Source organism: Dipodomys ordii, unplaced genomic scaffold, assembly GCF_000151885.1.
Source record: "Dipodomys ordii isolate 6190 unplaced genomic scaffold, Dord_2.0 Scaffold134, whole genome shotgun sequence".
NCBI classification, from domain to species: Eukaryota; Metazoa; Chordata; class Mammalia; order Rodentia; family Heteromyidae; genus Dipodomys; species Dipodomys ordii.
The window spans coordinates 1,652,698-1,662,516 of NW_012267350.1; positions in this window are offsets into that span (position 1 = coordinate 1,652,698).

The following is a 9,819-nucleotide window of genomic DNA, read 5'->3' on the forward strand; positions in this document are numbered from 1 at the left end:
AGACTTGAAGAGAAACTTCTCTGAAGAGGAAATAAGAATGGCCAATAGACACATGAAGAAATGCTCAACCTCTCTAGCCATAAAAGAAATACAAATCAAAACAACATTGAGATTCCACCCCATAATCAAGAACTATAATCAAGGCTATAATCAAGAACTCTAATAACAACAGATGCTGGAGGGGATGTGGCCAGAAGGGAACCCTACTGCATTGTCAGTGGGAGTGTAAATGTGTTCAACCACTTTGGAAAGTAGTATGGAGGTTCCTCCAAAGACTACATCGAGCTCCCCTATGACCCAGCAATCTTACTTTGGGGCATTTACTCACATGAGCACAAACAAAACCATACTAAAGCTACCAGCACAACTATGTTTATTGCAGCATTATTTACCATAGCTAAGATATGGAACCAATCCAGATGCCCTTCAGTAGATGAATGGATCAAGAAAATGTGGTATATATACACAATGGAATTCTATGCCTCCATCAGAAAGAATGACATGACTCCATTTGTTAGGAAATGGAAAGACTTGGAAAAAATAATATTAAGTGAAGTAAGCCAAGTCCAAAGAATTAGGTCCCATGATTTCCCTTATTTGCAATAACTAGTATATGTCTGAGAGAAGCAGAAAAGGTCAGATAAGATGGTGTTAAGCGAAATGAACCCCAAAATATGGACACAAGTGATTTTTCTTACTTCCTATTGTTTCTAACATATTTATAAGGTACCACGTAATTTTTGTTTTTGCTTTGTATGTCCCTCCCCCATGGTATAACACTTGTTTTCATTGTATTTGATGTTGGTATAATTTGGGGAGCGGAAGGGAAAAATTGTTTAAATAGGGATACAGGTGGATCCATTGTAACAATGAGATGTACAAGATGCTATGTCCAAAAACGAACTTTACAATTTAGGTGGGGGGGGGCCTGGAGGGGAGATATAGTTGTGGTGGTGGGAGGCATGGTAGGAGGAAAAACAAAGGAAGCAACAATGCTTGATAAGAAACATATTCATTACTTTGTTTATGTGGTTGTAACTCATCTTTACAATATTTTCACAATAAAAAACTTATTTAAAAAATAAAAAATGTCATGATTAGTAAATAGGAATAATGAAGAAATTAATTGGAAGGGAAAAGGAGTAAAAAGGTAAGACAAAAACACGAAAGGAAGCAAAGTGAAATTTAGAGCCACAAGCCTAAAAGGTGGGTTTTGTGGCCTTTCCACATACACTCATTGCCTACTGTTCTCATGTAGTTTTTCAATAGGCTTTTGTTTGTGGAATTTTTGGCACACTAACCTTTTCTGGAGAAGCAAATAGGGAGTTTTTCAGAGTTATTCTAATTCATAGAATACAAATCCTATCTGATTAAGGATGATTTACTCTGGGATATTTTTATACACAGAATGAAACATTGGTGATGACAGATCATACCATTATATTGGACCCTGAAATATATACAATAAAGTTAGTTTCCAAAAATCCATCTGGAATTTATATGTAGTATCAAATCTTTGGTACTTTGGTCATTTTTTCTTTTTATCCTAATTTCTCTCTCTCTCTCTCTCTCTGTTGGTCGTGGGGCCTGAACTCTGGGCATGGGTGGTGTCCCTCAGCTCTTCAGCTCAAGGCTAGTGAGCCACTGCACCACTTCCAGCTTTTTCTGCTCATGTGGTGCTGAGGAATCAAACCGAGGGCCTCATGCATGCAAGGCAAGCACTCTACCACCGAGCCACCTTCCCAGCGTTTTTACTATAATTTCTGATGAATCAGTAGGTCCTATTATTTGAATCTGTCTCCACCCCCATTCCCCAAATGCCTTTAGGACCTTTGCCCGGAAAGTCCTACAAACTCTAGACTACCGATTATGGTACTAATTTCCATTTATTATAGACTTTTTTCCATTTGTAGTCATCTCAAGAGTTGCATCCAACAAGTACCTTTAATGAAAGATTTTTCCCTTTTTTATATTCTAAGATAACATTTAAATAACTTATATTAAGTTTTCTAAAGATAGCATTCATATCTAGTTTCATTCTGCCAAATCTATTATTCTACCATAAAGTCAAGCACTAAAATTAATGTTTAACTAAAATAACTATATATAAGCCTATAAATCAGGGCATTCTATTTTCCCCCTTCTCCTGGAATAGATGTGGTATCTGGGCAGGCATTTCTGAAAGTATTAATGTTAATCATACCTTGAATCTATTTTAAATAATCTCACACATGCACAGTTATAATTTAAATACATTAAAATAGTCCTTATGCTCATTAGGAATCTGTCTGCTGGTTTATATTAAAAGGTTTAATAACTTGGCACTAAATATTTTTAAACCCTGAGAAAAGTGACTCTACAATTTATTCAGGTTCACATTTACTTCTAGGTGCATATGACCTACCAAAATTGACCTATTTACACAGATCTGTAACATTGAAGCAGTAATAGTCTCCCAACAAATAAAATCCCAGGACCAGAAGGATTCACTGCCTAATTCTACTAAAGAACAGCTAAACATCATTGTTCCTCAAAAGTACTCCATAAAAAAAGAAAGAAAGCAGGCTAACAAATACATTTGACATCAGTATTACCCTGACCTCAAAATCAGATAAGGATACAACAAAAAAGGTGAGAACCCAATGTTTCTGACAAAGATACAAAAATTCTCAGCAAAATACTTCCTAACAGAATACAAGACATTAACATGACCAAGCTGGTTTCATTCTAAGGATGCAAGGATGGTTTAACATCCAAAAATCAATAAATACAGTGTATAAGTAGGATAAAGAACAAAAATCCCATCATCATTTCAATAGATGCAAAAAGGCCTTTGATAAAATTCATCATTCCTTCATGAAGAAAAATTAAATAAGGAATAGAAGGAATAAACCTTAACATAATATATAAGACAATATGTATGACTATGTATGACAAACCTATAGCCAAGATCATACTAAATAGGGGCAAAACTGAAACCATTTCCTCTATAGTTGAGAATGAAATAAGGGTAAATATTCTCTGCCCTTTTTATTTTCCAGTACCAGGGTTTGAACTCAGTGCCTCTTGTTTGCTTGACTTGCTTACTTGGCTGGTACTCTACCACTTGAGCCACATCTCTAGCTCAGCTTTTTTGATGCTTTTTTTTTTCAGAGGGGGACATGAAGTCTTGCAGACTTTCCTGTTTGAGCTGTCTTCAGAATGTGAGTAGCTAGGATTACAGATGTGTGTCCCTGGTACCTGGCTTCACTCTTGCCACTCTTACTATTGTTACTAGATGTAGCAATAAGGCAAGTAAAAAAGATACAAATAGGAAGGAACAAAGTCAAATTACCTCTACTTGCACGTTATGTTATCCTATACTTACTACCTTAAAAACTCCAACTAAACCAAACCAAACCAAAATCTCTAGATCTGATTAAACACTTTGAGCAAAGCAGCAAGACACAATGTATAGAAAGAAAAACTAAACCCAGTGGCTTTCCTATATGCCAACAGTGTTTAGATGGAAAAAGAAATCAGAAAAACAATCTCATTCACAATAGCCTCAAAAATATCCAAGAATAAACTAAGGCAAAAGAGCTCTACAATGAGATTATAAAACATTGAAGAAACTGAAGACGTGAGATGAAAAGAACTCTATGTTCACTGATTAGCAAGATACTGTGAAAATGGTTATACCATCCAAAGTCATGCACAGATTCAAGGTAATTTCTGTAAAAATTTCAATGTTGTTCTTCAGAGAAATAGAAAAAATTAATCCTAAAATAAATATAAAAACATAAAAGATCCCATATAGCTTAAGCAATCCTAGGCAAAGAAAGTAATACCTGACTTCAAATTATATGACAGAATCACCATAATAAAAACAGTATGTACTGACACAAATCAGACCCAAAAATTAATGAAATAGAAAGCCTAGAAGTCATCTAATTTTTAGCAAAGGAGTAAAAATTACATGTTGGAGAAAGGACAAATGGTGCTGGAAAACTGATTATCCAAATGTAGAAGACTGAAACCAGGTCTTTCTCTCACCCAATACCAACATCAGTTGTATGGATGGAATGGGAGATCATCATGTTGAGTGAGATAAACCATGCTCAGAAAGATGAATAATGTTTTTTTTTTTTATGTGTGGAAGATAGAAATAATGACATAAATCAAAAAGGGGTACTCTGTGGGAAGAGGACAAGCAGGATGTGGGAGGGGAAGGATATAGGAGGTAAATATTATTGAAGTACATTATATCTATGTATGAAAATAGCATTATGAAACCCACTGTTAAGAAGGGAGAAAGTAGACAAAGGAATAAAAGAAGTTGAGTTTAATCAAGATACATTATTATGCATGTATGGATATATGTGTGACATTTGTGCAGTATGCTACACTGATTAAAAAATAATAGACTGAGTAGTGACTATATTTTTTAAGGCTCATACTTAAAAATATGCTAAATCAGATTTCCACTTTAGACTGGTTAGAAGTAGTCAGATCAAGAGTTTAGGTGTGGATTATGATCTTCATTTTCTTTCTACATCATTTTCTCCAAATGTCACTGTTTGATTTTAGGACAGCAAAGTAGACATTATTGATGTAACAGGAAACTTCTTTTTCCTCTAAAAATTCCATTTTGTAATTTTGTGTAACCACATTTTAAAAATAAGTTTACATAACTACATGCATCTTTATCCTGATTAACTCACCATCTGCTTCAGTCCTAATTGTGAGTTCTAATGCTTCTTTTGCATTATAAGAATGTAACCCTATCTTGGGGTTCAGCTCAGTGGTAGAGTGCTTGCCTAACATGCATGAAGCCCTGAGTTTGGTTTCTCAGTACCACATAAACAGGCAAAGCAGGAAGGGGCGGGTGCTTTGGCTTCAGTGGTAGGGCACTAGCCTTGAGCTGAAGAGCTGAGGGACAGTACCCAGGCCCAGAGTTCAGGACCCACAACCTAATACTTCCGTGAGTTCATACAAATGGTATGACCATACCTTGGAAAGGTCTGGAAGGGTCACACCAAGCAGGTAACAGTGGCTGCTTTTAGAGATAGAGCTGGGATGAGGGCATCACAGAACTTTTCTTTGCTGCTTTGTTTGCTGAGGTTTCAATGTTTGCAAATTGAGGGGGTGGCAGCATCCACCAGTCGGCCTGAGTGATGAGGAGCTCTGTGTCTTAAGAAACCTCCAGGAAGGGAGGTTCCTTTCACCAGATGGCTTTTGGAGGGTCCAGGAAGATCTGGAGCAATTGCAGATTTCTGATCAACTCTTGCACTATTCAATTCATAGAGGATTTATCATTGTTGCCGTTGTTTTTAATGTACTTATAATGTACTGTGTGATTTTTCTGTTTCTTTTGTATGTTCTTCCCCCATGGTATAACCCCTGTTTTCACTGTATTTGATTCTGGTACCCGGCATCTTGTACACATATTTTTCTAATTTGGGGAGGGGAAGGGAAATAACAAAATGCTGAAACAAGGATACAGGTTGACCCACTGCAACAATGAGATGTACAAGACACTATGTTGAAAAGGAACTCAACAACTTGGGTGGGGGGGAGGGAGTTGGGGAGGGAAGGGATGATAGGGGAAAAACAAAGGAGGGGGTAACAATGCTCAATAGGAAATGTACTCATTACCTTATTCATGTAACTGTAACCCCTCTTTACAGTATCTTTACAATAAAAATGTGTATTAAGAATGTAAACCCTAGAAATATAATGTTGAGCAACTTAGTACATGTCCCAAACTGCTTTATCCAAAGACCAACTTAAACACACTATACCACACATTTTGGGTTGCCTAGAAGAGCTTCATTTTGTGACTGTTGTCAAGCTCAGTTAAGTATTCCTTTTCCAATCTCAAAGGGGTCCTGATTTGAACTATAAAAGATATATAAAAACTATAAAAGATATAGTTAGCTGGGTGCTGGTGGCTCAATCCTGTACTAGCACTCATGAGGCTGAGATCTGACTATTGCAGCTTGAAGCCAGCCCAGGCAGGGAAGTCTGTGAGACTCTTATTTCCAAATAACCACCAAAAAGCCAGAAGTGGAGCTGTGGCTGAAGTGGTAGAGCACTAGCTTTGGTCAAAAATACTAAGGAACAGTGCCCAGGACCTGAGTTCACACACACGTACACACACATAGTATGATTAGCTTGATTATAGGCTGTGAAGTTTAAAGAGAATCTTGATCAGGACTCATTTTCAAAATGGAAAGACTCCCAAATGTGACTGTGGAGTAAGGACCCAGCAATTCCTATTTCTCTGCCATGAGAGGTACAATAGCAGTTGCTCTAGAATCTGTAAGCTGTAATCATCAGTTCATCACTCAGTAACTGAGCACCTTATGGAAATCACTTGATATCACTTATCTTATAAAGATGAGGATTAAGACACTTAAGAGTCACTTGCAAGGCGTAAACACCATGTTTATACAAATTCTCAATACATGGTTGGTATCTTTGGGTCACAAAGAGAATTCCCATTTTTCTGTTCAGTTGAAGTGTCTTATTTCAAAAATAAGACATTTATATGGGTTGCATTAAAATATTGGTACATACAAAAACTTGTGTAGTGCATTTTAGGAAGCTACATATTTAATATTAAAAAATCTTTCTGCCACTCATCAAAGGCTAACATAACTTTCTATCTGTAGCTCCTAGAATGACCTGACCATCTCAAAGTTATTACCTTTTAAAAAAAATTATTATGGCAACGTTTGTCACTTTACTTAAGGAGGTCTGGCAAATGGGACAGTCTTATGGCAACCCAAATTTCTTTAAATCTTCACCTTTTGTAGCAAGGTGGTATTTTTCCTCCAAAAGCTCTCAACACTACCTTTGGCTAATTTAAGCTTTCTTTTGTTACAATTTGTTTGCTCATTATGTGCCTATGTCCCTTATTGGGTTTGTGGTCCACTTCTCTCCCCAGTGAATGGTTTGAACTCAATCCTTTGAGCTTGCTAGGCATGTGCTCTACCACTTGAGCCATGCCTCCAGTCACATGATCTTGGCTTTTAAGTACTACCCAAACGACATCCAGATGTGTTTATGGTCCAGGCCACCCCTAACTCCAGATCAACATGTTTAACTACTACTTTCATACCAGATTAGATGCCCCAGAAGCAATGCAATATCTTTTGCCTTGAGCTTCTCAGATGGACCTCATTAGAAGCATTCTACCTGGTTGGGGACATTTTTTTTTTTGTGGTCAGTTGTGGAGCATGAAATCTGGGCCTGGACAATGTCCCTCAGTTCTTCAGGTCAAGGCTAGCGCTCTACCACTTGAGCCACAGTGTCACTTCTGGTTTTTTCTGCTTATATGGTGCTGAGGGATCGAACCCAGGGCCTCATGCACGTAAGGCAAGCGCTCTACCACGGAGCCACCTTCCCAGCCCCAGTCCTGTGGACTTTTGTCTTCCAAATCTGTGCCTTCCCTGTTCCCACTTCCATGAGATTCAAACTTAAAAATTGAAATAATCTCTTCCTTGATGGTTCTGTGCTTTAGAAATATTATTTATTAATATAAAGGACAGCTGGAATTATTAGCTAAAAGAGGCAACTACTACAACTACAAATTGAATGTTCTTTTGTTTAAATCAAAAAGATTTTTCCATATTAACCATAGGGTGAAATCTTATGGACAGAAACAGCTTTGCAATATCAGAAACATCCAACTTCTCAAGGTCTTAATTTAGCACTTCTTCAACCTCAAGCAAACTACCGGAAGTTTCCAAGTCTTTCTGCCTTCTCAGGGAAAATGCTAAAATATAAGCCCCCAATACCACTAATCTTCCAGTTACCCCCCTCTTTGCATTTGTTTACATGGCTCTGTCCTGTACTTGTATATGGGGGAGAAGGCATGGATAAGTTATTCATATTCAGGATAAATATACAGAGAAATGAAAATCAACCTAACCTTAAAATATCATACTTAGGCTCCTTCAAATAGCAGACACTTGATTTACATCAAGTTCTTATTATGTGATCTTAAATTTCAGTTTGCCAATTACTAGCATCTTGAACATCTTAGTTGTCAATTGACATTATCTTGGAAAAGTGATTTCGATTTTAATAAACAGAAGCCAATTTTAATTGACTTAAATTGGTTAAAGTAATTGCTATATTACTACTACTAAAATTCCTACGGTGCCAATAAGATTATTTCTCACTTTCTGAAGCATCATCTGCTTTCCCATGTATTGTTAGATCAAATTTGTTCTCTGAACAATGTGTGTGCTATGATGCGACTATGTTCCATTAAATCATTTGGATCAGGTGCTTTAATAGAACTTAAAGTAAAAACAAAAACAATTTTGTTTTCTAGAGCCTGAGAAACACAAATGGTGTTAGAGCAACAAAAAGCAGTTTATAGAGGACAGCACAGACCTTATACTTTGAGTAATGTTGATTTGTTTGACTTTCACTCCCTATCACCTACCCCTTCAAAGTTCTTGAAGAGTATTACTCTCCACATATAAACCAAATGTGGAGTAAACAAAGTGTGCTAAATACCAGATAACATATTTATAATGATAATAAATTATAAAACCTCAGAAGATAGTGTAACAAGCCTGGAACAGGTTAAGAAACCATTTGGGTATAGTATTAGCACGCTTATCTCTCTTCTTGAAGGTGTGCTTGCACTTTTTATTAGTAAAACTGCTTGCCATGAAGTTTTTTTTTAATGTACAGCTTTTGGATAAAAGATTAAAAACAAACAAACAAGAAAATGCCGTAAAAAGATTCATGACTAAAAAGCCTGAGTGCCATTTACAGAAGCATTCTCATGCCCTAACTAAATACATTTGAAATTATTCCTTCTGAAATTATAAATAAGAGATGATTATATTAACAAAATTATCAACCAATTGAAGAGAACACTTCCATGTTTACAGTCTTCTAATTGTTTTTAGGGAGATAATGTCATTCAAAATTATCTTGATGACTGAAAGTGGCAGATATGGAGTTTGAGTCTTGGTTTTGGACCAAAAAAAGAAATAAAAAAAGAAAATAGAAAAAGAAAAAGAGAAAAAATATATATCTCTTCATTTACAGCATTATATTCATTGGAAATATGTAGAAAACCTTGAGAGCGAGCGCTAATGCTTCAGAAAATGAAGGTAAAAACAATGTCATCAATAAAATACTATTAATTAGCAGTGACTTGTGAATGCTAAGTTTCTATATTTTAGTAGAATTTGCAGCCACCTGCCCCAGTTCATATAAGCAGGAAAAGCATGTGATTTCAAAATTTCCTAACATTTAAAAAATGTTTCTTAATTTACTTACATCCTAAAGCAAAGCCCTTAATCCTAGAATCCTTTTTTGTCCATAGAAAATGTTAATAAGTGATGCACAGGATTTGTTAAACCCATATAACATTCCGCTTAAAATCTTAACTCCAATTACTGTTTTTTTCTATTACTATACTACATTTTGGCAGCAATTGTTTATTGGTCCGTCACTGCAGTAATTGCAATTTAACAACAAACCAGTCTGACATTTTAAGTCTTAAAGATACATACCATATATATTTCTTTAAAAATAATCATACTTTTGTAAGCAATACTTTACAGTAGACACCTCAAAAATCTACCATAGATGTGAAACTTAAAATGAGAAAAATTTTAGTTCTAAATCTTTATACATATATATCCAGATTTCTATATATATTATATATACATACTTAAGTATATATAAAATATATATAATCAGATTTGAAAAATGAACAAAACTGGGCACTGTACATAAATTCTTTTTAAAACTCAAACAATAGAAAACTCTTTAAACATTAAACAATTTTAATAAAAGTTTCTG